The following is a 27,619-nucleotide window of genomic DNA, read 5'->3' on the forward strand; positions in this document are numbered from 1 at the left end:
TGGAACTTCCTCCTTTTATTCGTCGGACGCAGCGAAGCCGCTGGGTCGTGTTGCTGCGGCAAGGTGACCCACCCTGTAGTTCAGGGCCTGGGTCTGTGCCTTCATGGCAGCCTGTTCACTTGGCACCCTGTCAGCTTAACAGCCCTGTGCTCGGGGCCTGTGTGACGAGTTGTGGAGCCCTCCATCCCCCTTCTGTCCCCAGCAGCAGCCCAAGGTCCCTGGAAGCAGGGCTGGGGAGGCTGCTTTAGGCAGCTAACAGGAACCAACCTTGCCTGGCCCTTAGGGGGCTGAGGTCAGTCCCTGGGCTCCTGAAGAGGTGGTGTTGCGCTGCTGCCAGGAGGGCCGGCCCGTAGGTGGGGCACGGGCCAGAGCCTGTGGCTCTCTGTGGGGCTTTTTGGGAGTGCTGCTGAGGCCTCACTCTGTCCTGTTGGCATCCTTTGTCAGGGTAGCCAGATCCTAGGCCCGATGTCTATCGTTAGCTCAATCGCAGAATTTGCTCGTCTGCTGTTCCTGTCCGTAAATTTTTGCCAGTGCTTCTGTAATAAAAAGGTTTTTATTTCTCCTGTAACTTGCAAGCTGGTGACCTCCTTAGGAGCACCACTGTGTTGTTCACAAAGTTCTTTGCTGTTGCAAAGCTGGGAGAAGTGTGAGGTTCAGCTGATGAAGTTTCTCTCTTTAGGAGTGTCTGCTCAGCCGTCCTCTTCCTGGATCTCGGAGCTTTGTCTCTCCCTGTTTGCGGTGCCCCGACAAGGACTTGTGCCGACACATCCTCGGGAAGCTGAAACCACCAAAGGGTTTAATGGGTGAGAGCAAAGCTCAGCTGTGTGCTGAAGCTGCAAACCTTGCCCAGAAGGCTGTCCCCGGCTCGGGGTGATAAAAAGAACAGGAGCGTAGCCGCTCGGCTGTCTTTCCTTCTGTGATGCCACAGCGGGGTGGGCGAGGATACAGCAGAGGAGCAGTGAGGGAGGGGTGAGGGCAGCCTCCCACAAAGGCTGCTTGCAGACCTGAAATGCCAAATGTTTGAAATGCCAGGACGTTCTTGGAGGGGAGGGAAAGCCCCGGGCAAGTGTAAGAGTGAGTGTGAGGTGTTCCAGCAGAGGAACAGCGGTGCTGCTTATTGAGAGATTGCAGAAGGGCAGTGATTTGTGTGCAGAAAGGCCTTGACGTGACCCCCCTCTGTTCTGTAGAAAGGCTTCTAGAGGAGAAAAGCACATCCTGAGCAGAGCCACGGGGGGGTGTGGGGTGTGGTTAGAAGCAGAAATAGCAACTGTCTCTCAATTAAAACAGTGGATTGTCTTTCGTGTGTGTGTGTGGTGTGCTGTTTTTTCATTGACTGGAAAAAGCTCTGCAGGGAGACCAGCTGATCTGCTCCCGAGGCACAGCAGCACCGGACCTGCTGAGCGCTGGGGGCCTGTTAAGGAGGGTCTGCTGTCATCTGAAGTGGGCTTGGGGGTATGAAAGGGGAATTTGGGGGCATGTGAAGGGTTCTGGGAGCATCTAGAGGTGTCTGGGGACCTCTGGAGGGGCTCCTGGGTCATGTCTGGAGGGTCACGGAGGAGTGGGGGGGTCTGTGCCTCAGTGTGGTTTCGGGGTCTCTGTGTCAGGTCCCCACAGCGTGTGGGTTGCTGTGTGGCACTGCTGGAGTCTCGGTGTCCCTAGCGCCGCTGACTCTTCTGCTCACTGCTCCCACCTTGTGGGCACGGCCAGGTACTGCTTGCTGTCGCCTGCTGCCAAGGGTGTGAGTGGCCTCTGCAGGGAGGCGCAGAGAGGTATTCTGGGGCGTCTAGAGGGGCTTTGTGGGCATCGAGAGGTGTCTGGCGGCCTCTGGAGGGTCTCCGGGGGGGTCTCTGGAGGGTCCTGAAGCAGCTGAGGGGGCGGGGAGTGGTGGTGTTGTGTTAGAGGTCTCGGGGGGGTTCCAGGGTTTGGGGTCCCGCAGGATTGGGGTGGTCTCACCCCGGTATTGGGTGTCCTGCAGTCCCAGGACCCCCCAGCCACATCTCCCCCGGCATCTCAAGGCGAGCTGCGAGCACCTCAAGGGCCTTAGAGGGTGAGAAAGGAGGGCTGGGGGCATGTAGACGGAAGTGAGGGCACCAAGACGGCACCGTCCTCCCCGTGACAGCGCCTGCCCTTCCCAAGATGGCGCCGCCCTACCCGTGACAGCGCCTGCCCTTCCCAAGATGGCGCCGCCCTCGCCCCGTCGGCTCCGACCTAGCCAGCGTAATCCTCGTCCCCTCTGCTTTCTCCGCTCCGCATCAGCTCAGTGTGGACTCTGCTGCTCTCTGGAGTTGCTCTGTGCCTGCTGCAGGACTCTGCTATGGGTTTGAGGGTGGGCGGCAGCGAGGGGGGGGGCCGAGAAACACCAGCGGCGGGGGGGGGGGGGGGGGGGTGTCGATTTGCCGCGGTCGGGAGCAGTCTACTCCCAGTTCACGAGCTGTTCTCCTGTCTCTCCCAGCTCTTGCAGGCTGACCCCAATGCCCTCAGACTCGCCCAGCGATCCCAGGGTGAACCCGGCAGCACCCAGACTCGCCCAGCGATCGTCACGTGATTAGGGGCCGCGCAAAGGAGGGGCGGGGAGCAGAGAAAGCGGCGGCGGCGCCCAGCCTCCAGCCACGCCCGCTGGAACATGCTTTCCAATTAGTACGCTACCTCTTAGGTTTCCAACCTGGGTATTCAAAGAACGCCGAGGAAAGTGGGGGCAGGTGCTTTTGCCAGGCAGCCTCCAATGAGCAGGCCCGGGGCAACGAGGAGGTGGCAGCAGCCAGCACATGCAGGCATTTCCTGGGGCTCAGTGAATGTTTAGAGCTCAGGGGCTCAGCCTGTGCTTCCGCTTCCTTTTCTTCAGCACAGGAGTTCGGTTTGGCTGTCCAGAGCCTTGCTCTGCACCCGAATGCCGTACCGAGCGTGAGGGAAAGATGAAGCAACACCCACGTAGGCACCCAGGGAAAAAGCGGAGGTTGTCTTAGGAGCCGGTTTGAGACAAAATTCACCCAACTCCTTCTGCGGTGGTGTACGGGAAAGAGTCGGTAGGGGAAGCCGCAGGACAGCCTGCAGCAAAGCTCAGGACTTGCTCCCTCGCCTCTGCCTTCTGCACGTCTCCTCGTCGGCCGCCTGTGAGCGAGACGCTTCACCAGCTGGCTTGTTTGAAATCAGCAAAGTTATGGCATGGAAGTTATCTGGTAGGAGTCGTTGCTAAACAGATGCAGTTGAAGCTTTGTATCTTCCGTTCTCTCTACTAGTTATTCTAATCTTGCCCTGTTGGTTTAGCCCATCAGTTTTCATGTTCTCTTCATCTATTAATAGCAGAAGAAAGGGCCCCTTGATTCCAGTATTTCTTGCTGTAGTTCAGAGGTAGAGTTGGCTTTCCCTCTGACCTTTTATACTTTTACTTTGTGTTAAGTGAAACCCAAAACTGAATAGGATACTTTGTGTAAAGCTTGAGCAGCCCTTAACTTTCGAATTATTATACCGCATGCACTACTGCTTTGCAACATTCACAGGACTGTGGTGGTGTCAGATAGTTCACTTGCATTTAGTTCCTCAGGGCCCAGGCCTTCCTTTGGGCTGATGGTCTTGGCCAAAGCTGCAATGTTCAGTCCTTGCTGTGAAAGGCAGGAGGTGCTGGCTGGGCAGTTTGCTTTATTTTGTGCCTTTTTGGGGGTGACTCAAAGGGAGTGGGGGGATTGTGGGTGGGCTGGTTCTGCCACGTGGGGCAGGGGGCTGCTGCAGCAGAGGAGCAGGTGAGCGAGGGCTGGGGGCCCCCCCCTAAAGTGCTGAAAATTCTCCGAGGGGACCACACTATCTTTAAAAGTGTAAGTACTGGGGTGAGGCGAGGCGGAGGCAAACCTCTGGTTTGCAGCTGGAGAGGGAGGGCTTGGAGTGACTGGTGCGTAAGAAAGCTTTGGAAACGACCCCTGTCTGCCCTCTCTGCTTCTAAAAGGCTTTTAGCATTGGAAAATAAAAGCCAGGTGGGGGCCCGGCTGCTGCCCACGCCCAGGGAGGTGCTCAGTGCTGCCACCCGGTGTGTAACGGCCGGCAGTGCAGCCGTGCCGCGGCGTGTGCCGCCCCGTGGAAGCTCAATGCTGCCACCCTGTGTGTAACGGCCGGCAGTGCAGCCGTGCCGCGGCGTGTGCCGCCCCGGGGGAGCTCAATGTTGCCATCCGGTGTGTAACGGCCGGCAGTGCTGGCGGAACGAACGTTGTTCTGACAGCTCTTGGAGGAACGTTTCTGTACAGGTGTTCCCCAGGGCTCCTCAGCTGCTCAGAACTCAACGTGTTGTCTTGGAGGGGAATAAAACCCATGGAACGCTGAGCGTGAGGTCACAACGCAGGCACCGCCCCCCCCCAGCGTGGCACCGCCCCCCCAGCGTGGCACCGCCCCCCCCCAGCGTGGCACCGCCCCCCCCAGCGTGGCACCGCCCCCCCCAGCGTGGCACCGCCCCCCCCAGCGTGGCACCGCCCCCCCAGCGTGGCACCGCCCCCCCAGCGTGGCACCGCCCCCCCCCAGCGTGGCACCGCCCCCCCCAGCGTGGCACCGCCCCCCCAGCGTGGCACCGCCCCCCCCCCAGCGTGGCACCGCCCCCCCCCAGCGTGGCACCGCCCCCCCCCCCAGCGTGGCACCGCCCCCCCCCCCAGCGTGGCACCGCCCCCCCCCCCCAGCGTGGCACCGCCCCCCCCCAAGCGTGGCACCGCCCCCCCAGCGGGGCACCGCCCCCCCCAGCGGGGCACCGCCCCCCCCAGCGGGGCACCGCCCCCCCCAGCGGGGCACCGCCCCCCCCAGCGGGGCACCGCCCCCCCCAGCGGGGCACCGCCCCCCCCAGCGTGGCACCGCCCCCCCAGCGTGGCACCGCCCCCCAGCGTGGCACCGCCCCCCCCAGCATGGCACCGCCCTCAACAACATGGCGCCAGATGCTTTAAAGTGGCTCAGTGCAGGGTTGTGGCTGGTAGAGGTTGGAGCTCTTCTGCTGTGTCCCAGGTCAGTGCCAGTCTCTGCTGCTTTGTGGGGTTTCTCTATAGCAGCCGCTGGAGCTGCGCGGGGCTTGGGGGGGTGGCCACCGGCGGGGCAGCGCGGGGCTTTTGGGGGGGGGGAGGGGGGCGTGTCCGGGCTTGGCCGGCGGGGCTCTGCGGGGGTGGCGGCTGCTGCCTCAACCGTACCCAGAGGCCCCGTGGGAGCTCAATGCTGCCACCCTGTGTGTAATGGCCGGCAGTGCAGCCGTGCCGCGGCGTGTGCCGCCCCGGGGGAGCTCAATGCTGCCACCCGGTGTGTAATGGCCGGCAGTGCAGCCGTGCCGCGGCGTATACCGCCCCGGGGGAGCTCAGTGCTCAACCCTGTGTGTAATGGCCGGCAGTGCAGCCGTGCCGCGGCGTATACCGCCCCGTGGGAGGTCAGTGCTCAACCCGGTGTGTAATGGCCGGCAGTGCAGCCGTGCCGCGGCGTGTGCCGCCCTGGGTGAGCTAATTTCTGCAGCCTAACTGCGCTGAATGCTCGAAAATTCTTAGGGGAAGAGCGGAGGGCGGAGAGCTTGACTCGAGCGTCGCTATGGATCCGGCGCCTGCGCCCTAGCCCGGCTCTGCTCGCGCCAGGGGGGCAGCGTCCCGGTGGTCGCTATGGATCCGGCGCCTGCGCCGCAGCGGGTCCGGTCCCGGTGTCGCTGTTGGCCCGGGACTCCCAGGTGTGTTCCTTCCGGCGTCTGAAGGTGGTCTGGGGCCATCGGCAGGGCTTTTGGGGGTGACGGAGGAGGTCTTGGGGACACCTAAAAGGGTCTGGGGATACGTAAAGTTCTCGTGGGGCCATCGGAAAGGGTCAAGGGTCGTGGGGAGGCAGCTGGGCACCTCCGACGGACCCTTTGGGAGGTCTCTGCAGGCTCCCGTGGGAGCTGGGGGTGTCTCGGGGTGGGTTTGGGTTTGGGTTTGTGCTGCAAACAGCGTTGATAATGACTTAGAGAAAGACACACAAGAGACTCAGTAAGTCTCTTGTATCGTGCTTCTATTCTGGCGCCTGACACAGGTAGGATCATTTCAAAAGAGCTGTGTGTCTTCAGAGAGGTTTGGGCAAACTTTTATACAAAAAGTTATCTGTCTATAATGACAGAGGTCCAGATGCTGCCTATCTATACAAAGCTTATCTCTCTAAAAGAGCAGAAGTACACATATCATGCAGGTGTCCTTTGTCTTATCCAAAAGAGCATCTTGTCCAAGACTAACAGAAGTGAATCACTGACAAATCCTGTTATTCCTTCTCTATCCAAAGGCTGTCTGCCAGCCCCTCTCCCCCTCCCTGCGTCCCAGCATTTCAGCTAACAAGCGGAAAATTCTTATCAACTCTGTGGTTCTGTTAATGAGACTTTTCTGTTCGTCAATTCCCCCCTTTCTCACAGCCAACAGTATATTCCTATACTATATTTTCTTAAGGCAAACTTTGGACCCAGGCTTTCTGAGCTATCTTTCCCATGCTGACACTTGTGGAAGTTACTCTCAGATGTAGTCACCCAGTCTGATGCCCCCCAAGTCCAATTCATTGAGGCTTCCCCAAATAAAGGGGTCCTCATTTGGCCTCGAGGAAGTTCAGTGCATATCCAACAGTTAGAGAGATTAGTTTGCAAAGCCAATTCTTGCCTAACGTGTAAGTACATATTGCCTTCCCATCCCTCAATTTCCTTGCTGTGCTGCAAAGATTTTGATAGGAATTTCTAGGTATTAACTACAGCCAGAGCAAGCCTCTACTTGCCCTGGGAACGCAGTGAGAACCTTTTGGGAATTGGTTCTGCTCTGTTACTCCTCAAGCTATGAGCAGACACACAGACAGTTGTTAACAGAGTTTCTTTGTGCATTCCAGGTCCGGTGTGTTCAGACCGGCAGGATCTTCCTGAGCCATCCGATTACGGTTTCCGTTGACACTTTTCAGCCCTTACATCCGGTTTGCCGACCGAGGACGTTGGTTTGTGGGCCCTGGCAGCGACAGTTTTCCAAAGAGGAGCTCTAAGGCCAGCTGCAAGGTTAGGTTTGGATTCTCCTGGGGTGCCTGTGCTTGAAAGCCCCCCAGAGGCCGTGCAGAGTGGTGCTCGCAGTAGCTCTGTGCAAGTCTGCCATGGGCTCAGGAGGCCAGTATCTAGAGAGAGGGAAGGACAGAGACACTTCTAAGACAGTTTTAAAGAAATAATTATGAGAAGAGGCAAATTAATTCTGGGGACTCATGTGATATATCTGTTTAAGAGAAAAAAAAATGAAGGCGGTTTCTGACCATAACCAGGCTGACAAAGCACAGTAATGTGGTTTCCTATGGGATTCAACTCCTCCTGCATTGCACAGGACACTTCAACAGCTGTCCTGACAAGCTCTAAGTAATGAACTTAATCCACCCTGTGCGAGCAATGGGGCAAAAGATTACAAAATCCATGTATGCAGTTGAGATGTGTTACGTTGGGACGCCCAGGATACAGCTCATCAAGCTCTCCTAGTGTTTAGACGCAAGATGGAAGAAGGAAGGGGGAAGACAGAGCAGAAGGTCTATTTAAATATGAAACTCCTAGGCTGAAAGAAAAGAAAAACATTTTAAAGAGCACTCAGTGAGACTCTGTCACCAGCATAGCTAATCACAGAATCACTGAGTGTTAGGGGTTGGAAGGGACCCCAAAATAGCATCCGGTCCAACCCCTGTGCCAGTGCAGGATCACCTGGGGCAGGTTTTGAATGTCTCCAGAGACTCCACTAACTCTCTGGGCAGCCTGCTCCAGGGCTCTGGCACACACAGTGAAAAGGTTTTCCCTTCTGTTCCTGTGGAACTTCCTCCTTTTATTCGTCGGACACAGCGGAGCCGCTGGGTCGTGTTGCTGCGGCAAGGTGACCCACCCTGTAGTTCAGGGCCTGGGTCTGTGCCTTCATGGCAGCCTGTTCCCTTGGCACCCTGTCAGCTTAACAGCCCTGTACTCGGGGTCTGTGTGACGAGTTGTGGAGCCCTCCATCCCCCTTCTGTCCCCAGCAGCAGCCCAAGGTCCCTGGAAGCAGGGCTGGGGAGGCTGCTTTAGGCAGCTAACAGGAACCAACCTTGCCTGGCCCTTAGGGGGCTGAGGTCAGTCCCTGGGCTCCCGAAGAGGTGGTGTTGCGCTGCTGCCAGGAGGGCCGGCCCGTAGGTGGGGCACGGGCCAGAGCCTGTGGCTCTCTGTGGGGCTTTTTGGGAGTGCTGCTGAGGCCTCACTCTGTCCTGTTGGCATCCTTTGTCAGGGTAGCCAGATCCTAGGCCTGATGTCTATCGTTAGCTCAATCGCAGAATTTCCTCGTCTGCTGTTCCTGTCTGTAAATTTTTGCCAGTGCTTCTGTAATAAAAAGGTTTTTATTTCTCCTGTAACTTGCAAGCTGGTGACCTCCTTAGGAGCAGCACTGTGTTGTTCACAAAGTTCTTTGCTGTTGCAAAGCTGGGAGAAGTGTGAGGTTCAGCTGATGAAGTTTCTCTCTTTAGGGGTGTCTGCTCAGCCGTCCTCTTCCTGGATCTAGGTGCTTTGTCTCTCCCTGTTTGCGGTGCCCCGACAAGGACTTGTGCCGACACATCCTCGGGAAGCTGAAACCACCAAAGGGTTTAATGGGTTTGAGACAAAATTCACCCAACTCCTTCTGCGGTGGTGTACGGGAAAGAGTCGGTAGGGGAAGCCGCAGGACAGCCTGCAGCAAAGCTCAGGACTTGTTCCCTCGCCTCTGCCTTCTGCACGTCTCCTCGTCGGCCGCCTGTAAGCGAGACGCTTCACCAGCTGGCTTGTTTGAATTCAGCAAAGTTATGGCATGGAAGTTATCTGGTAGGAGTCGTTGCTAAACAGATGCAGTTGAAGCTTTGTATCTTCCGTTCTCTCTACTAGTTATTCTAATCTTGCCCTGTTGGTTTAGCCCATCAGTTTTCATGTTCTCTTCATGTATTAGTAGCAGAAGAAAGGGCCCCTTGATTCCAGTATTTCTTGCTGTAGTTCAGAGGTAGAGTTGGCTTTCCCTCTGACCTTTTACACTTTTACTTTGTGTTAAGTGGAACCCAAAACTGAATAGGATACTTTGTGTAAAGCTTGAGCAGCCCTTAACTTTCGAATTATTATACTGCATGCACTACTGCTTTGCAACATTCACAGGACTGTGGTGGTGTCAGATGGTTCACTTGCATTTAGCTCCTCAGGGGCCAGGCCTTCCTTTGGGCTGATAGTCTTGGCCAAAGCTGCAATGTTCAGTCCTTGCTGTGAAAGGCAGGAGGTGCTGGCTGGGCAGTTTGCTTTATTTTGTGCCTTTTTGGGGGTGAATCAAAGGGAGTGGGGGGATTGTGGGTGGGCTGGTTCTGCCACGTGGGGCAGGGGGCTGCTGCAGCAGAGGAGCAGGTGAGCGAGGGCTGGGGGCCCCCCCCTAAAGTGCTGAAAATTCTCCGAGGGGACCACACTATCTTTAAAAGTGTAAGTACTGGGGTGAGGCGAGGCGGAGGCAAACCTCTGGTTTGCAGCTGGAAAGGGAGGGCTTGGAGTGACTGGTGCGTAAGAAAGCTTTGGAAACGACCCCTGTCTGCCCTCTCTGCTTCTAAAAGGCTTTTAGCATTGGAAAATAAAAGCCACGTGGGGGCCCGGCTGCTGCCCACGCCCAGGGAGGTGCTCAGTGCTGCCACCCGGTGTGTAACGGCCGGCAGTGCAGCCGTGCCGCGGCGTGTGCCGCCCCGGGGGAGCTCAATGCTGCCACCCGGTGTGTAACGGCCGGCAGTGCAGCCGTGCCGCGGCGTGTGCCGCTCCGTGGGAGCTCAATGTTGCCACCCGGTGTGTAACGGCCGGCAGTGCTGGCGGAACGAACGTTTTTCTGACAGCTCTTGGAGTAACATTTCTGTACAGGTGTTCCCCAGGGCTCCTCAGCTGCTCAGAACTCAACGTGTTGTCTTGGAGGGGAATAAAAACCATGGAAAGCTGAGCGTGAGGTGACAACGCAGGCGCCGCCCCCGCCAGCGTGGCGCCGCCCCCGCCAGCGTGGCGCCGCCCCCGCCAGCGTGGCGCCGCCCCCGCCAGCGTGGCGCCGCCCCCGCCAGCGTGGCGCCGCCCCCGCCAGCGTGGCGCCTCCCCCGCCAGCGTGGCGCCTCCCCCGCCAGCGTGGCGCCGCCCCCGCCAGCGTGGCGCCGCCCCCGCCAGCGTGGCGCCGCCCCCGCCAGCGTGGCGCCGCCCCCGCCAGCGTGGCGCCGCCCCCGCCAGCGTGGCGCCGCCCCCGCCAGCGTGGCGCCGCCCCCGCCAGCGTGGCGCCGCCCCCGCCAGCGTGGCGCCGCCCCCGCCAGCGTGGCGCCGCCCCCGCCAGCGTGGCGCCGCCCCCGCCAGCGTGGCGCCGCCCCCGCCAGCGTGGCGCCGCCCCCGCCAGCGTGGCGCCGCCCCCGCCAGCGTGGCGCCGCCCCCGCCAGCGTGGCGCCGCCCCCGCCAGCGTGGCGCCGCCCCCGCCAGCGTGGCGCCGCCCCCGCCAGCGTGGCGCCGCCCCCGCCAGCGTGGCGCCGCCCCCGCCAGCGTGGCGCCGCCCCCGCCAGCGTGGCGCCGCCCCCGCCAGCGTGGCGCCGCCCCCGCCAGCGTGGCGCCGCCCCCGCCAGCGTGGCGCCGCCCCCGCCAGCGTGGCGCCGCCCCCGCCAGCGTGGCGCCGCCCCCGCCAGCGTGGCGCCGCCCCCCCCCGCGTGGCGCCGCCCCCCCCCGCGTGGCGCCGCCCCCCTCCCGCGTGGCGCCGCCCCCCTCCCGCGTGGCGCCGCCCCCCTCCCGCGTGGCACCGCCCCCCCCAGCGTGTCACCGCCCCCCCCAGCCTGAACCCCACCCCCCAGCATGGCACCGCCCTCAACAACATGGCGCCAGATGCTTTAAAATGGCTCAGTGCAGGGTCGTGGCTGGTAGAGGTTGGAGCTCTTCTGCTGTGTCCCAGGTCAGTGCCAGTCTCTGCTGCTTTGTGGGGTTTCTCTATAGCAGCCGCTGCAGCTGCGCGCGGCTTGGGGGGGTGGCCACCGGCGGGGCAGCGCGGGGCTTTTGGGGGGGGGGGCGTGTCCGGGCTTGGCCGGTGGGGCTCTGCGGGGATGGCGGCTGCTGCCTCAACCGTGCCCAGAGGCCCCGTGGGAGCTCAATGCTGCCACCCGGTGTGTAATGGCCGGCAGTGCAGCCGTGCCGCGGCGTGTGCCGCCCCGGGGGAGCTCAGTGCTCACCCCTGTGTGTAATGGCCGGCAGTGCAGCCGTGCCGCGGCGTGTGCCGCCCCGGGGGAGCTCAGTGCTCAACCCTGTGTGTAATGGCCGGCAGTGCAGCCGTGCCGCGGCGTGTGCCGCCCCGGGGGAGCTCAGTGCTCAACCCTGTGTGTAATGGCCGGCAGTGCAGCCGTGCCGCGGCGTGTGCCGCCCCGGGGGAGCTCAATGCTGCCACCCGGTGTGTAATGGCCGGCAGTGCAGCCGTGCCGCGGCGTGTGCCGCCCCGGGGGAGCTCAATGCTGCCACCCGGTGTGTAATGGCCGGCAGTGCAGCCGTGCTGCGGCGTGTGCCGCCCCGTGGGAGCTCAATGCTGCCACCCGGTGTTTATTGGCCGGCAGTGCAGCCGTGCCGCGGCGTGTGCCGCCCCGGGGGAGCTAATTTCTGCAGCCTAACTGCGCTGAATGCTCGAAAATTCTTAGGGGAAGAGCGGAGCGCTTGAGTCGAGCGTCTCTATGGGTCCAGCGCCTGCGCCCTAGCCCGGCTCTGCTCGCGCCAGGGGGGCAGCGTCCCGGTGGTCGCTATGGATACGGCGCCTGCGCTCTAGCCCGGCTCTGCTCGCGCCAGGGGGGCAGCGTCCCGGTGGTCGCTATGGATACGGCGCCCGCGCCGCAGCGGGTCCGGTCCCGCGCACGCGCCCTCCTCGCGGGCTGCGCCCCGCTTTTCTGGCCGGGGGGGCGGGCGCCGCGCTGAGCAGCTTTGGAGCCGGAGCGGTGGCGGAGAGCCCTGATTCGGCGCCTGACGCCGTTCTGTGCCCCAGGGTGCCTGCGAACCGCCGTCCTTTGGCGGGGCAAGGCGTCCTGGCGCATTCGGGGAGCTCGCAGTGCGGTTTCCGGTGTCGCTGCCGGCCCGGGACTCCCAGGTGTGTTCCTTCCGGCGTCTGAAGGTGGTCTGGGGCCATCGGCAGGGCTTTTGGGGGTGACGGAGGAGGTCTGGGGACACCTAAAAGGGTCTGGGGATATGTAAAGTTCTGGTGGGGCCATCTGAAAGGGTCAAGGGTCGTGGAGAGGCAGCTGGGCACCTCCGACGGACCCTTTGGGAGGTCTCTGCAGGCTCCCGTGGGAGCTGGGGGTGTCTCGGGGTGGGTTTGGGTTTGGGTTTGTGCTGCAAACAGCGTTAATAATGACTTAGAGAAAGACACACAAGAGACTCAGTAAGTCTCTTGTATCGTGCTTCTATTCTGGCACCTGACACAGGTAGGATCATTTCAAAAGAGCTGTGTGTCTTCAGAGAGGTTTGGGCAAACTTTTATACAAAAAGTTATCTGTCTATAATGACAGAGGTCCAGATGCTGCCTATCTATACAAAGCTTATCTCTCTAAAAGAGCAGAAGTACACATATCATGCAGGTGTCCTTTGTCTTATCCAAAAGAGCATCTTGTCCAAGACTAACAGAAGTGAATCACTGACAAATCCTGTTATTCCTTCTCTATCCAAAGGCTGTCTGCCAGCCCCTCTCCTCCTCCCTGCGTCCCAGCATTTCAGCTAACAAGCGGAAAATTCTTATCAACTCTGTGGTTCTGTTAATGAGACTTTTCTGTTCATCAGTTCCCCCCTTTCTCACAGCCAACAGTATATTCCTATACTATATTTTCTTAAGGCAAACTTTGGACCCAGGCTTTCTGAGCTATCTTTCCCATGCTGACAATTGTGGAAGGTACTCTCAGATGTAGTCACCCAGTCTGATGCCCCCCAAGTCCAATTCATTGAGGCTTCCCCAAATAAAGGGGTCCTCATTTGGCCTCGAGGAAGTTCAGTGCATATCCAACAGTTAGAGAGATTAGTTTGCAAAGCCAATTCTTGCCTAACGTGTAAGTACATATTGCCTTCCCATCCCTCAATTTCCTTGCTGTGCTGCAAAGATTTTGAGGGGAATTTCTAGGTATTAACTACAGCCAGGGCAATCCTTCAAGTGCCCTAGGAATGCAGTGAAAACCTTTTGGGAATTGTTCCTGCTCTGGTACTCCTCAAGCTATGAGGAGCTCTTCAGGGCAGCTCCAAGGTTAGGTTTGGATTCTCCTGGAGTCGCACACAGAACGAGTCTCACGATTCCAGTGGTCTAATTTCATAGCTGCATTTTCTTCTCTCTGCCTAGGTGACAGGACGACCTCACTAATGAAGAGAGATAGCCTGAGCTCTGCAGGAACCTTGAACCCAAGCAGCCAGTGCCTTCTGTGAGTACAAGCTGTCCTTGCTCAACGTGGAACTAGTTGAGAGCTGAAGCCAGACCACGCCTTAATTCCCTTAGCTTCCTCTTCTGCAGATTAAACAGTCCCAGTTCCTTCAGCCACTCCTCCTAAGGCTTGTTATCCAGACCCCTCACCAGCTTTGTGGCCCTTCTCTGGACTCACTCTCTCACAAGGGGTGTCCTGGGGAAAACCACTCGTGCCTGGCCGTCCACCGGCTGGGTTTAACTCTGTTCCCCACCGCTCTTGGGGCCCAGCCATCCATCCTGTTCTGCTGTCCAGCAGTCCCTTTGAAAAACAATCCATCTGAAAAAAGAAGTAGCAGAGAAGGAAAGCTGAAGCTGCAAAGATTGCAGTCCCCTCAGTTCTGGTTGTAGCCAGGTGGGGGTTGGTCTCTTCTCCCAGGCAAGCAGCACCAGAGCAAGAGGACACAGTCTCAAGCTGTGCCAGGGGAGGTTTAGGCTGAATGTTAGGAAGAGGTTTACAGCTTGGCCAAAGACTCTTCTGATCCCTGTCTTCTGGTCGTGACCAGCAGCGTGCACGGGTGGCCAAGAAGGCCACTGGCAACCTGGCCAATATCGGGAACAGTGTGGCCAGCAGGAGCAGGGAGGTCATTCTGCCCCTGCACTTGGCACTGGTTAGGGCACACCTTGAGTCCCGTGTCCAGTTCTGGGCCCCTCCGTTTAAGCAAGACGTTGAGTTGCTGGAAGGAGTCCGGAGAAGGGCAACAAAGCTGGGGAGGGGTTTGGAGCACAGGCCTGTGAGGAGCGGCTGAGGGAGCTGGGGTTGCTTAGCCTGGAGAAGAGGAGGCTCAGGGGAGACCTTCTTGCTCTCTGCAACTCCCTGAAGGGAGGTTGTAGCCAGGTGGGGGTTGGTCTCTTCTTCCAGGCAAGCAGCAGCAGAACAAGAGGACACAGTCTCAAGCTGTGGCAGGGGAGGTTTAGGCTAGAGGTTAGGAAGAGGTTCTGCACAGAGAGAGTGATTGCCCATTGGAGTGGGCTGCCCAGGGAGGTGGTGGAGTCACCATCTTTGGAGGTGTTCAGGAGGAGACTGGATAGGGTGCTTGGTTGCATGGTTTAGTTGATTAGGTGGTGTTGGATGATAGGTTGGACACGATGATCTTGAAGGTCTCTTCCAACCTGGTCCGGTCCATTCCATTCCAACACCATCTAATCAACTAAACCACAGCACTGAGTGCCTCATCCAGTCTCTTTCTAAACACTTCCAGTGATGGTGACTCCACCACCTCCCTGGGCAGCACATTCCAAAGGCCAATCTCTCTTTCAACCTGCTCTATTCTATTCTATGAAGACCTTCTTCCTAACATCCAGGTTTAATTGGTGAGAGCCACAGACTTGGTTGCTGCCACCCGCTGCTAAGGGGTCTGAGTGGCCCCCAAATGGGGTTTGGAGGCAGGTAAAGGTTTCTTTTGGCGTGTGAAGGGGTTTTGTGGGCATCTAGAAGGGGTGTGGAGCCCCCTGAAAGGGTCTGGGATAGTGTCAGGGGGTTCTGGGCTGGTCTACCAGCGGGTCTGGGGACATTAGAAGCGTCTGGGGGTTCCTAAAACGGAGCTGGGCGTATCAGATGGGGGGTTTGGGTGCCTCCAAAGGGGTTTTGTGGGCATCTAAGTTGGGGAATCTGGGGGGGTCCTGAAGGAGTTGGGGGGTTCTCCTCAAGCTATGAGCAGACACACAGACAGCTGTTAACGGACTTTCTTTGATCATTCCAGGTCTGGTGTGCTGGGACTGGCAGGACCTTCCTGAGCTGTCCACGTACAGTTTCTGTCGACACTCTTCAGCTCGTACATCCGGTTTGCTGACAGAGGGTGTGGGGTTTGTGGGGCCCGGCAGCGAGACTTTTCCAAAGAGGAGCTCTTCAGGGCAGCTCCAAGGTTAGGTTTGGATTCTCCTGGAGTCGCACACAGAACGAGTCTCACGATTCCAGTGGTCTAATTTCATAGCTGCATTTTCTTCTCTCTGCCTAGGTGACAGGACGACCTCACTAATGAAGAGAGATAGCCTGAGCTCTGCAGGAACCTTGAACCCAAGCAGCCAGTGCCTTCTGTGAGTACAAGCTGTCCTTGCTCAACGTGGAACTAGTTGAGAGCTGAAGCCAGACCATACCTTAATTCCCTCAGCTTCCTCTTCTGCAGATTAAACAGTCCCAGTTCCTTCAGCCACTCCTCGTAAGGCTTGTTATCCAGACCCCTCACCAGCTTTGTGGCCCTTCTCTGGACTCACTCTCTCACAAGGGGTGTCCTGGGGAACACCACTCGTGCCCGGCCGTCCACCGGCTGGGTTTAACTCTGTTCCCCACCGCTCTTGGGGCCCAGCCATCCATCCTGTTCTGCTGTCCAGCAGTCCCTTTGAAAAACAATCCATCTGAAAAAAGAAGTAGCAGAGAAGGAAAGCTGAAGCTGCAAAGATTGCAGTCCCCTCAGTTCTGGTTGTAGCCAGGTGGGGGTTGGTCCCTTCTCCCAGGCAAGCAGCACCAGAGCAAGAGGACACAGTCTCAAGCTGTGCCAGGGGAGGTTTAGGCTGGATGTTAGGAAGAAGGTCTTCATAGAATAGAATAGAGCAGGTTGAAAGAGAGATTGGCCTTTGGAATGTGCTGCTCAGGGAGGTGGTGCCCAGGGAGTCACCATCACTGGAAGTGTTTAGAAAGAGACTGGATGAGGCACTCAGTGCCATGGTTTAGTTGATTAGATGGTATTGGAATGGAATGGAATAGAATAGAATAGAATAGAATAGACCAGACCGAGTAGGAAGAGACCTTCAAGATCATCGTGTCCAACCTATCATCCAACACCACCTAATTAACTAAACCATGCAACCAAGCACCCTATCCAGTCTCCTCCTGAACACCTCCAAAGATGGTGACTCCAGCACCTCCCTGGGCAGCCCATTCCAATGGGCCATCACTCTCTCTGTGCAGAACCTCTTCCTAACCTCTAGCCTAAACCTCCCCTGGTGCAGCCTGAGACTGTGTCCTCTTGTTGGGCCCGGTGATGATCAAAGTTCTTTTCCAAGCTGCTTACTCCTGTTTGGTTTTATTCTCCTGCATGAATTGTCAGTTCAAAGCACTCGAGAGAAATGGTGTGATGGCTGTGCTGCAAAGCATCAGACTGGGGACCGAAAGACAACCTCCTGTGGATCGATGTACCGGGATATTCCAGGAACCTCTGTGCTGCCATAGACCTGGACTTAAACTCGTTCCAGATGCCGCGGTGTGTTCCACATGACAATCGCACTCGGCACGTGAAGAGTGGCCAAGAGACTTCCCTTGTTTCCTTTGTGGAAGGCTTTTGTGTGTCCCCCGGCCCCGGGGGCCGTGTTCCTCTCGGGCAGGCTGCGGACGAGGCTGCCCTCGGCAGCAGGCGTGCCGCAAGCGGAGCGGCGAAGCTGTGTTCCTGGCAGTTCTCTCTCCGCCTGGATCAGCACGAAGGTGCCGGCCGACAAGGACTTGCACTGACACAGGGTCAGAGAGCTGAGAGCACCAAAGGGTTTAATTGGTGAGAGCAACAGACTTGGTTGCTGCCACCCGCTGCTAAGTGGCCCCCTAATGGGGTTTGGAGGCAGGTAAAGGTTTCTTTTGGCGTGTGAAGGGGTTTTGTGGGCATCTAGTAGGGGTGTGGAGCCCCCTGAAAGGGTCTGGGATAGTGTCAGGGGGTTCTGGGCTGGTCCACCAGCGGGTCTGGGGACATTGGAAGCATCTGGGGGTACCTAAAGTGGAGCTGGGTGTTTCAGATGGGGGGTTTGGGTGCAACCAAAGGGGTTTTGTGGGCATCTAAGTTGGAGAATCTGTGGGGGTCCTGAAGGAGTTGGGGGGTTCTCAGTGAGGTTTTGGAGTCTCTATGGAGTCCCTGTTGTATCTTGGGTCTGCCGTGGGATTGGTAGTGACTGGGTGCTCCGGTTTTGGTGGCTCCAGGGCAGCAGGTACCCACAGGGCTGTGCCTTGCTTTATGTTCCCCAGCTGTGGGCCAAGCAGGAGCCCCAGGGGAAGGGAATTTCAGCATGTGGCGGGTGATAGTGGAGGCGACTTCCTGACAAAATGGCTTTGGGGGTTTGGTTAGGTCTTGTTTTTATGGTTGACTCACTCTTGCTTTCTTTCCTTTTTTTTCAGGGAGCTTAACTGCTTTGCCTGAGGACCAGTTGCAGATTTGTATTCGGCCTCAGCCACAAGCCCTGACACGGAGCGGGGTGCTTTGGTGTCAGAATGTGGAGCTGTTGGAAACCCAATTGCTCACTGAAAAAAAGAAAAGGAATAATTTGTCATAAAAAAATCCCCACAGTTCCTGTAAGCTTTCGAGTTCCTACTTAATAATATAAAGCAGTTTGTGGTTTGGTTGGTTTGGTTTTTTTCTTGTTGTGCTGCAAAGATTTTGATAGGAATTTCTAGGTATTAACTACAGCCAGAGCAAGCCTCTACTTGCCCTGGGAACGCAGTGAAAACCTTTTGGGAATTGGTTCTGCTCTGTTACTCCTCAAGCTATGAGCAGACGCACAGACAGTTGTTAACAGAGTTTCTTTGTGCATTCCAGGTCCGGTGTGTTCAGACCGGCAGGATCTTCCTGGGCCATCCGATTACGGTTTCCGTTGACACTTTTCAGCCCTTACATCCGGTTTGCCGACAGAGGACGTTGGTTTGTGGGCCCTGGCAGCGACAGTTTTCCAAAGAGGAGCTCTAAGGCCAGCTGCAAGGTTAGGTTTGGATTCTCCTGGGGTGCCTGTGCTTGAAAGCCCCCCAGAGGCCGTGCAGAGTGGTGCTCGCAGTAGCTCTGTGCAAGTCTGCCGTGGGCTCAGGAGGCCAGTATCTAGAGAGAGGGAAGGACAGAGACACTTCTAAGACAGTTTTAAAGAAATAATTATGAGAAGAGGCAAATTAATTCTGGGGACTCATGTGATATATCTGTTTAAGAGAAAAAAAAATGAAGGAGGTTTCTGACCATAACCAGGCTGACAAAGCACAGTAATGTGGTTTCCTATGGGATTCAACTCCTCCTGCATTGCACAGGACACTTCAACAGCTGTCCTGACGAGCTATAAGTAATGAACTTAATCCACCCTGTGCGAGCAATGGGGCAAAAGATTACAAAATCCATGTATGCAGTTGAGATGTGTTACGTTGGGACGCCCAGGATACAGCTCATCAAGCTCTCCTAGTGTTTAGACGCAAGATGGAAGAAGGAAGGGGGAAGACAGAGCAGAAGGTCTATTTAAATATGAAACTCCTAGGCTGAAAGAAAAGAAAAACATTTTAAAGAGCACTCAGTGAGACTCTGTCACCAGCATAGCTAATCACAGAATCACTGAGTGTTAGGGGTTGGAAGGGACCCCAAAATAGCATCCGGTCCAACCCCTGTGCCAGTGCAGGATCACCTGGGGCAGGTTTTGAATGTCTCCAGAGACTCCACTAACTCTCTGGGCAGCCTGCTCCAGGGCTCTGGCACACACAGTGAAAAGGTTTTCCCTTCTGTTCCTGCGGAACTTCCTCCTTTTATTCGTCGGACGCAGCGAAGCCGCTGGGTCGTGTTGCTGCGGCAAGGTGACCACCCTGTAGTTCAGGGCCTGGGTCTGTGCCTTCATGGCAGCCTGTTCCCTTGGCACCCTGTCAGCTTAACAGCCTTGTACTCGGGGCCTGTGTGACGAGTTGTGGAGCCCTCCATCCCCCTTCTGTCCCCAGCAGCAGCCCAAGGTCCCTGTAAGCAGGGCTGGGGAGGCTGCTTTAGGCAGCTGACAGGAACCAACCTTGCCTGGCCCTTAGGGGGCTGAGGTCAGTCCCTGGGCTCCTGAAGAGGTGGTGTTGCGCTGCTGCCAGGAGGGCCGGCCCGTAGGTGGGGCACGGGCCAGAGCCTGTGGCTCTCTGTGGGGCTTTTTGGGGGTGCTGCTGAGGCCTCACTCTGTCCTGTTGGCATCCTTTGTCAGGGTAGCCAGATCCTAGGCCCGATGTCTATCGTTAGCTCAATCGCAGAATTTCCTCGTCTGCTGTTCCTGTCCGTAAATTTTTGCCAGTGCTTCTGTAATAAAAAGGTTTTTATTTCTCCTGTAACTTGCAAGCTGGTGACCTCCTTAGGAGCACCACTGTGTTGTTCACAAAGTTCTTTGCTGTTGCAAAGCTGGGAGAAGTGTGAGGTTCAGCTGATGAAGTTTCTCTCTTTAGGGGTGTCTGCTCAGCCGTCCTCTTCCTGGATCTCGGAGCTTTGTCTCTCCCTGTTTGCGGTGCCCCGACAAGGACTTGTGCCGACACATCCTCGGGAAGCTGAAACCACCAAAGGGTTTAATGGGTTTGAGACAAAATTCACCCAACTCCTTCTGCGGTGGTGTACGGGAAAGAGTCGGTAGGGGAAGCCGCAGGACAGCCTGCAGCAAAGCTCAGGACTTGCTCCCTCGCCTCTGCCTTCTGCACGTCTCCTCGTCGGCCGCCTGTGAGCGAGACGCTTCACCAGCTGGCTTGTTTGAAATCAGCAAAGTTATGGCATGGAAGTTATCTGGTAGGAGTCGTTGCTAAACAGATGCAGTTGAAGCTTTGTATCTTCCGTTCTCTCTACTAGTTATTCTAATCTTGCCCTGTTGGTTTAGCCCATCAGTTTTCATGTTCTCTTCATCTATTAATAGCAGAAGAAAGGGCCCCTTGATTCCAGTATTTCTTGCTGTAGTTCAGAGGTAGAGTTGGCTTTCCCTCTGACCTTTTATACTTTTACTTTGTGTTAAGTGAAACCCAAAACTGAATAGGATACTTTGTGTAAAGCTTGAGCAGCCCTTAACTTTCGAATTATTATACCGCATGCACTACTGCTTTGCAACATTCACAGGACTGTGGTGGTGTCAGATAGTTCACTTGCATTTAGTTCCTCAGGGCCCAGGCCTTCCTTTGGGCTGATGGTCTTGGCCAAAGCTGCAATGTTCAGTCCTTGCTGTGAAAGGCAGGAGGTGCTGGCTGGGCAGTTTGCTTTATTTTGTGCCTTTTTGGGGGTGACTCAAAGGGAGTGGGGGGATTGTGGGTGGGCTGGTTCTGCCACGTGGGGCAGGGGGCTGCTGCAGCAGAGGAGCAGGTGAGCGAGGGCTGGGGGCCCCCCCCTAAAGTGCTGAAAATTCTCCGAGGGGACCACACTATCTTTAAAAGTGTAAGTACTGGGGTGAGGCGAGGCGGAGGCAAACCTCTGGTTTGCAGCTGGAGAGGGAGGGCTTGGAGTGACTGGTGCGTAAGAAAGCTTTGGAAACGACCCCTGTCTGCCCTCTCTGCTTCTAAAAGGCTTTTAGCATTGGAAAATAAAAGCCAGGTGGGGGCCCGGCTGCTGCCCACGCCCAGGGAGGTGCTCAGTGCTGCCACCCGGTGTGTAACGGCCGGCAGTGCAGCCGTGCCGCGGCGTGTGCCGCCCCGTGGAAGCTCAATGCTGCCACCCTGTGTGTAACGGCCGGCAGTGCAGCCGTGCCGCGGCGTGTGCCGCCCCGGGGGAGCTCAATGTTGCCATCCGGTGTGTAACGGCCGGCAGTGCTGGCGGAACGAACGTTGTTCTGACAGCTCTTGGAGGAACGTTTCTGTACAGGTGTTCCCCAGGGCTCCTCAGCTGCTCAGAACTCAACGTGTTGTCTTGGAGGGGAATAAAACCCATGGAACGCTGAGCGTGAGGTCACAACGCAGGCACCGCCCCCCCCCAGCGTGGCACCGCCCCCCCCAGCGTGGCACCGCCCCCCCCAGCGTGGCACCGCCCCCCCCAGCGTGGCACCGCCCCCCCCAGCGTGGCACCGCCCCCCCAGCGTGGCACCGCCCCCCCAGCGTGGCACCGCCCCCCCAGCGTGGCACCGCCCCCCCAGCGTGGCACCGCCCCCCCCAGCGTGGCACCGCCCCCCCAGCGTGGCACCGCCCCCCCCCAGCGTGGCACCGCCCCCCCCCAGCGTGGCACCGCCCCCCCCCCCAGCGTGGCACCGCCCCCCCCAGCGTGGCACCGCCCCCCCCAGCGTGGCACCGCCCCCCCCCCAGCGTGGCACCGCCCCCCCCCCAGCGTGGCACCGCCCCCCCCCCAGCGTGGCACCGCCCCCCCCCCCCAGCGTGGCACCGCCCCCCCCCAAGCGTGGCACCGCCCCCCCAGCGGGGCACCGCCCCCCCCCAGCGGGGCACCGCCCCCCCCAGCGGGGCACCGCCCCCCCCCAGCGGGGCACCGCCCCCCCCAGCGGGGCACCGCCCCCCCCAGCGGGGCACCGCCCCCCCAGCGTGGCACCGCCCCCCCAGCGTGGCACCGCCCCCCAGCGTGGCACCGCCCTCAACAACATGGCGCCAGATGCTTTAAAGTGGCTCAGTGCAGGGTTGTGGCTGGTAGAGGTTGGAGCTCTTCTGCTGTGTCCCAGGTCAGTGCCAGTCTCTGCTGCTTTGTGGGGTTTCTCTATAGCAGCCGCTGGAGCTGCGCGGGGCTTGGGGGGGTGGCCACCGGCGGGGCAGCGCGGGGCTTTTGGGGGGGGGGAGGGGGGCGTGTCCGGGCTTGGCCGGCGGGGCTCTGCGGGGGTGGCGGCTGCTGCCTCAACCGTACCCAGAGGCCCCGTGGGAGCTCAATGCTGCCACCCTGTGTGTAATGGCCGGCAGTGCAGCCGTGCCGCGGCGTGTGCCGCCCCGGGGGAGCTCAATGCTGCCACCCGGTGTGTAATGGCCGGCAGTGCAGCCGTGCCGCGGCGTATACCGCCCCGGGGGAGCTCAGTGCTCAACCCTGTGTGTAATGGCCGGCAGTGCAGCCGTGCCGCGGCGTATACCGCCCCGTGGGAGGTCAGTGCTCAACCCGGTGTGTAATGGCCGGCAGTGCAGCCGTGCCGCGGCGTGTGCCGCCCTGGGTGAGCTAATTTCTGCAGCCTAACTGCGCTGAATGCTCGAAAATTCTTAGGGGAAGAGCGGAGGGCGGAGAGCTTGACTCGAGCGTCGCTATGGATCCGGCGCCTGCGCCCTAGCCCGGCTCTGCTCGCGCCAGGGGGGCAGCGTCCCGGTGGTCGCTATGGATCCGGCGCCTGCGCCGCAGCGGGTCCGGTCCCGGTGTCGCTGTTGGCCCGGGACTCCCAGGTGTGTTCCTTCCGGCGTCTGAAGGTGGTCTGGGGCCATCGGCAGGGCTTTTGGGGGTGACGGAGGAGGTCTTGGGGACACCTAAAAGGGTCTGGGGATACGTAAAGTTCTCGTGGGGCCATCGGAAAGGGTCAAGGGTCGTGGGGAGGCAGCTGGGCACCTCCGACGGACCCTTTGGGAGGTCTCTGCAGGCTCCCGTGGGAGCTGGGGGTGTCTCGGGGTGGGTTTGGGTTTGGGTTTGTGCTGCAAACAGCGTTGATAATGACTTAGAGAAAGACACACAAGAGACTCAGTAAGTCTCTTGTATCGTGCTTCTATTCTGGCGCCTGACACAGGTAGGATCATTTCAAAAGAGCTGTGTGTCTTCAGAGAGGTTTGGGCAAACTTTTATACAAAAAGTTATCTGTCTATAATGACAGAGGTCCAGATGCTGCCTATCTATACAAAGCTTATCTCTCTAAAAGAGCAGAAGTACACATATCATGCAGGTGTCCTTTGTCTTATCCAAAAGAGCATCTTGTCCAAGACTAACAGAAGTGAATCACTGACAAATCCTGTTATTCCTTCTCTATCCAAAGGCTGTCTGCCAGCCCCTCTCCCCCTCCCTGCGTCCCAGCATTTCAGCTAACAAGCGGAAAATTCTTATCAACTCTGTGGTTCTGTTAATGAGACTTTTCTGTTCATCAGTTCCCCCCTTTCTCACAGCCAACAGTATATTCCTATACTATATTTTCTTAAGGCAAACTTTGGACCCAGGCTTTCTGAGCTATCTTTCCCATGCTGACACTTGTGGAAGTTACTCTCAGATGTAGTCACCCAGTCTGATGCCCCCCAAGTCCAATTCATTGAGGCTTCCCCAAATAAAGGGGTCCTCATTTGGCCTCGAGGAAGTTCAGTGCATATCCAACAGTTAGAGAGATTAGTTTGCAAAGCCAATTCTTGCCTAACGTGTAAGTACATATTGCCTTCCCATCCCTCAATTTCCTTGCTGTGCTGCAAAGATTTTGATAGGAATTTCTAGGTATTAACTACAGCCAGAGCAAGCCTCTACTTGCCCTGGGAACGCAGTGAGAACCTTTTGGGAATTGGTTCTGCTCTGTTACTCCTCAAGCTATGAGCAGACACACAGACAGTTGTTAACAGAGTTTCTTTGTGCATTCCAGGTCCGGTGTGTTCAGACCGGCAGGATCTTCCTGAGCCATCCGATTATGGTTTCCGTTGACACTTTTCAGCCCTTACATCCGGTTTGCCGACCGAGGACGTTGGTTTGTGGGCCCTGGCAGCGACAGTTTTCCAAAGAGGAGCTCTAAGGCCAGCTGCAAGGTTAGGTTTGGATTCTCCTGGGGTGCCTGTGCTTGAAAGCCCCCCAGAGGCCGTGCAGAGTGGTGCTCGCAGTAGCTCTGTGCAAGTCTGCCATGGGCTCAGGAGGCCAGTATCTAGAGAGAGGGAAGGACAGAGACACTTCTAAGACAGTTTTAAAGAAATAATTATGAGAAGAGGCAAATTAATTCTGGGGACTCATGTGATATATCTGTTTAAGAGAAAAAAAAATGAAGGCGGTTTCTGACCATAACCAGGCTGACAAAGCACAGTAATGTGGTTTCCTATGGGATTCAACTCCTCCTGCATTGCACAGGACACTTCAACAGCTGTCCTGACAAGCTCTAAGTAATGAACTTAATCCACCCTGTGCGAGCAATGGGGCAAAAGATTACAAAATCCATGTATGCAGTTGAGATGTGTTACGTTGGGACGCCCAGGATACAGCTCATCAAGCTCTCCTAGTGTTTAGACGCAAGATGGAAGAAGGAAGGGGGAAGACAGAGCAGAAGGTCTATTTAAATATGAAACTCCTAGGCTGAAAGAAAAGAAAAACATTTTAAAGAGCACTCAGTGAGACTCTGTCACCAGCATAGCTAATCACAGAATCACTGAGTGTTAGGGGTTGGAAGGGACCCCAAAATAGCATCCGGTCCAACCCCTGTGCCAGTGCAGGATCACCTGGGGCAGGTTTTGAATGTCTCCAGAGACTCCACTAACTCTCTGGGCAGCCTGCTCCAGGGCTCTGGCACACACAGTGAAAAGGTTTTCCCTTCTGTTCCTGTGGAACTTCCTCCTTTTATTCGTCGGACACAGCGGAGCCGCTGGGTCGTGTTGCTGCGGCAAGGTGACCCACCCTGTAGTTCAGGGCCTGGGTCTGTGCCTTCATGGCAGCCTGTTCCCTTGGCACCCTGTCAGCTTAACAGCCCTGTACTCGGGGTCTGTGTGACGAGTTGTGGAGCCCTCCATCCCCCTTCTGTCCCCAGCAGCAGCCCAAGGTCCCTGGAAGCAGGGCTGGGGAGGCTGCTTTAGGCAGCTAACAGGAACCAACCTTGCCTGGCCCTTAGGGGGCTGAGGTCAGTCCCTGGGCTCCCGAAGAGGTGGTGTTGCGCTGCTGCCAGGAGGGCCGGCCCGTAGGTGGGGCACGGGCCAGAGCCTGTGGCTCTCTGTGGGGCTTTTTGGGAGTGCTGCTGAGGCCTCACTCTGTCCTGTTGGCATCCTTTGTCAGGGTAGCCAGATCCTAGGCCTGATGTCTATCGTTAGCTCAATCGCAGAATTTCCTCGTCTGCTGTTCCTGTCTGTAAATTTTTGCCAGTGCTTCTGTAATAAAAAGGTTTTTATTTCTCCTGTAACTTGCAAGCTGGTGACCTCCTTAGGAGCAGCACTGTGTTGTTCACAAAGTTCTTTGCTGTTGCAAAGCTGGGAGAAGTGTGAGGTTCAGCTGATGAAGTTTCTCTCTTTAGGGGTGTCTGCTCAGCCGTCCTCTTCCTGGATCTAGGTGCTTTGTCTCTCCCTGTTTGCGGTGCCCCGACAAGGACTTGTGCCGACACATCCTCGGGAAGCTGAAACCACCAAAGGGTTTAATGGGTTTGAGACAAAATTCACCCAACTCCTTCTGCGGTGGTGTACGGGAAAGAGTCGGTAGGGGAAGCCGCAGGACAGCCTGCAGCAAAGCTCAGGACTTGTTCCCTCGCCTCTGCCTTCTGCACGTCTCCTCGTCGGCCGCCTGTAAGCGAGACGCTTCACCAGCTGGCTTGTTTGAATTCAGCAAAGTTATGGCATGGAAGTTATCTGGTAGGAGTCGTTGCTAAACAGATGCAGTTGAAGCTTTGTATCTTCCGTTCTCTCTACTAGTTATTCTAATCTTGCCCTGTTGGTTTAGCCCATCAGTTTTCATGTTCTCTTCATGTATTAGTAGCAGAAGAAAGGGCCCCTTGATTCCAGTATTTCTTGCTGTAGTTCAGAGGTAGAGTTGGCTTTCCCTCTGACCTTTTACACTTTTACTTTGTGTTAAGTGGAACCCAAAACTGAATAGGATACTTTGTGTAAAGCTTGAGCAGCCCTTAACTTTCGAATTATTATACTGCATGCACTACTGCTTTGCAACATTCACAGGACTGTGGTGGTGTCAGATGGTTCACTTGCATTTAGCTCCTCAGGGGCCAGGCCTTCCTTTGGGCTGATAGTCTTGGCCAAAGCTGCAATGTTCAGTCCTTGCTGTGAAAGGCAGGAGGTGCTGGCTGGGCAGTTTGCTTTATTTTGTGCCTTTTTGGGGGTGAATCAAAGGGAGTGGGGGGATTGTGGGTGGGCTGGTTCTGCCACGTGGGGCAGGGGGCTGCTGCAGCAGAGGAGCAGGTGAGCGAGGGCTGGGGGCCCCCCCCCTAAAGTGCTGAAAATTCTCCGAGGGGACCACACTATCTTTAAAAGTGTAAGTACTGGGGTGAGGCGAGGCGGAGGCAAACCTCTGGTTTGCAGCTGGAAAGGGAGGGCTTGGAGTGACTGGTGCGTAAGAAAGCTTTGGAAACGACCCCTGTCTGCCCTCTCTGCTTCTAAAAGGCTTTTAGCATTGGAAAATAAAAGCCACGTGGGGGCCCGGCTGCTGCCCACGCCCAGGGAGGTGCTCAGTGCTGCCACCCGGTGTGTAACGGCCGGCAGTGCAGCCGTGCCGCGGCGTGTGCCGCCCCGGGGGAGCTCAATGCTGCCACCCGGTGTGTAACGGCCGGCAGTGCAGCCGTGCCGCGGCGTGTGCCGCTCCGTGGGAGCTCAATGTTGCCACCCGGTGTGTAACGGCCGGCAGTGCTGGCGGAACGAACGTTTTTCTGACAGCTCTTGGAGTAACATTTCTGTACAGGTGTTCCCCAGGGCTCCTCAGCTGCTCAGAACTCAACGTGTTGTCTTGGAGGGGAATAAAAACCATGGAAAGCTGAGCGTGAGGTGACAACGCAGGCGCCGCCCCCGCCAGCGTGGCGCCGCCCCCGCCAGCGTGGCGCCGCCCCCGCCAGCGTGGCGCCGCCCCCGCCAGCGTGGCGCCGCCCCCGCCAGCGTGGCGCCGCCCCCGCCAGCGTGGCGCCGCCCCCGCCAGCGTGGCGCCGCCCCCGCCAGCGTGGCGCCGCCCCCGCCAGCGTGGCGCCGCCCCCGCCAGCGTGGCGCCGCCCCCGCCAGCGTGGCGCCGCCCCCGCCAGCGTGGCGCCGCCCCCGCCAGCGTGGCGCCGCCCCCGCCAGCGTGGCGCCGCCCCCGCCAGCGTGGCGCCGCCCCCGCCAGCGTGGCGCCGCCCCCGCCAGCGTGGCGCCGCCCCCGCCAGCGTGGCGCCGCCCCCGCCAGCGTGGCGCCGCCCCCGCCAGCGTGGCGCCGCCCCCGCCAGCGTGGCGCCGCCCCCGCCAGCGTGGCGCCGCCCCCGCCAGCGTGGCGCCGCCCCCGCCAGCGTGGCGCCGCCCCCCCCCCGCGTGGCGCCGCCCCCCCCCGCGTGGCGCCGCCCCCCCCCGCGTGGCGCCGCCCCCCTCCCGCGTGGCGCCGCCCCCCTCCCGCGTGGCGCCGCCCCCCTCCCGCGTGGCGCCGCCCCCCTCCCGCGTGGCGCCGCCCCCCTCCCGCGTGGCGCCGCCCCCCTCCCGCGTGGCACCGCCCCCCCCCAGCCTGAACCCCACCCCCCAGCATGGCACCGCCCTCAACAACATGGCGCCAGATGCTTTAAAATGGCTCAGTGCAGGGTCGTGGCTGGTAGAGGTTGGAGCTCTTCTGCTGTGTCCCAGGTCAGTGCCAGTCTCTGCTGCTTTGTGGGGTTTCTCTATAGCAGCCGCTGCAGCTGCGCGCGGCTTGGGGGGGTGGCCACCGGCGGGGCAGCGCGGGGCTTTTGGGGGGGGGGGCGTGTCCGGGCTT

The 27,619-nt window shown here is 58.3% G+C and overlaps 2 long non-coding RNA genes across 2 annotated transcripts; both read left to right on the plus strand.

Annotated features, from left to right (window-relative positions):
• Positions 1-2,484: 2,484 nt before the first annotated feature.
• On the plus strand, positions 2,485-25,854 carry LOC137445163 (uncharacterized). Its single transcript, XR_010988345.1, has 10 exons — positions 2,485-2,637; positions 13,293-13,371; positions 15,113-15,274; positions 15,368-15,446; positions 16,457-16,961; positions 17,506-17,679; positions 17,924-18,083; positions 19,543-19,873; positions 23,589-23,748; positions 25,209-25,854. It is a non-coding gene; the product is annotated as an uncharacterized lncRNA (long non-coding RNA).
• On the plus strand, positions 4,894-9,097 carry LOC137443881 (uncharacterized). The gene is made up of 4 exons (XR_010988015.1): positions 4,894-4,971; positions 5,496-5,668; positions 6,832-6,991; positions 8,452-9,097. It is a non-coding gene; the product is annotated as an uncharacterized lncRNA (long non-coding RNA).
• Positions 25,855-27,619: the final 1,765 nt, after the last annotated feature.

The sequence above is a fragment of the Melanerpes formicivorus genome, unplaced genomic scaffold, assembly GCF_026170545.1.
Source record: "Melanerpes formicivorus ecotype bairdi unplaced genomic scaffold, bMelFor1.0.p_v2 SCAF_1, whole genome shotgun sequence".
NCBI classification, from domain to species: domain Eukaryota; kingdom Metazoa; phylum Chordata; class Aves; order Piciformes; family Picidae; genus Melanerpes; species Melanerpes formicivorus.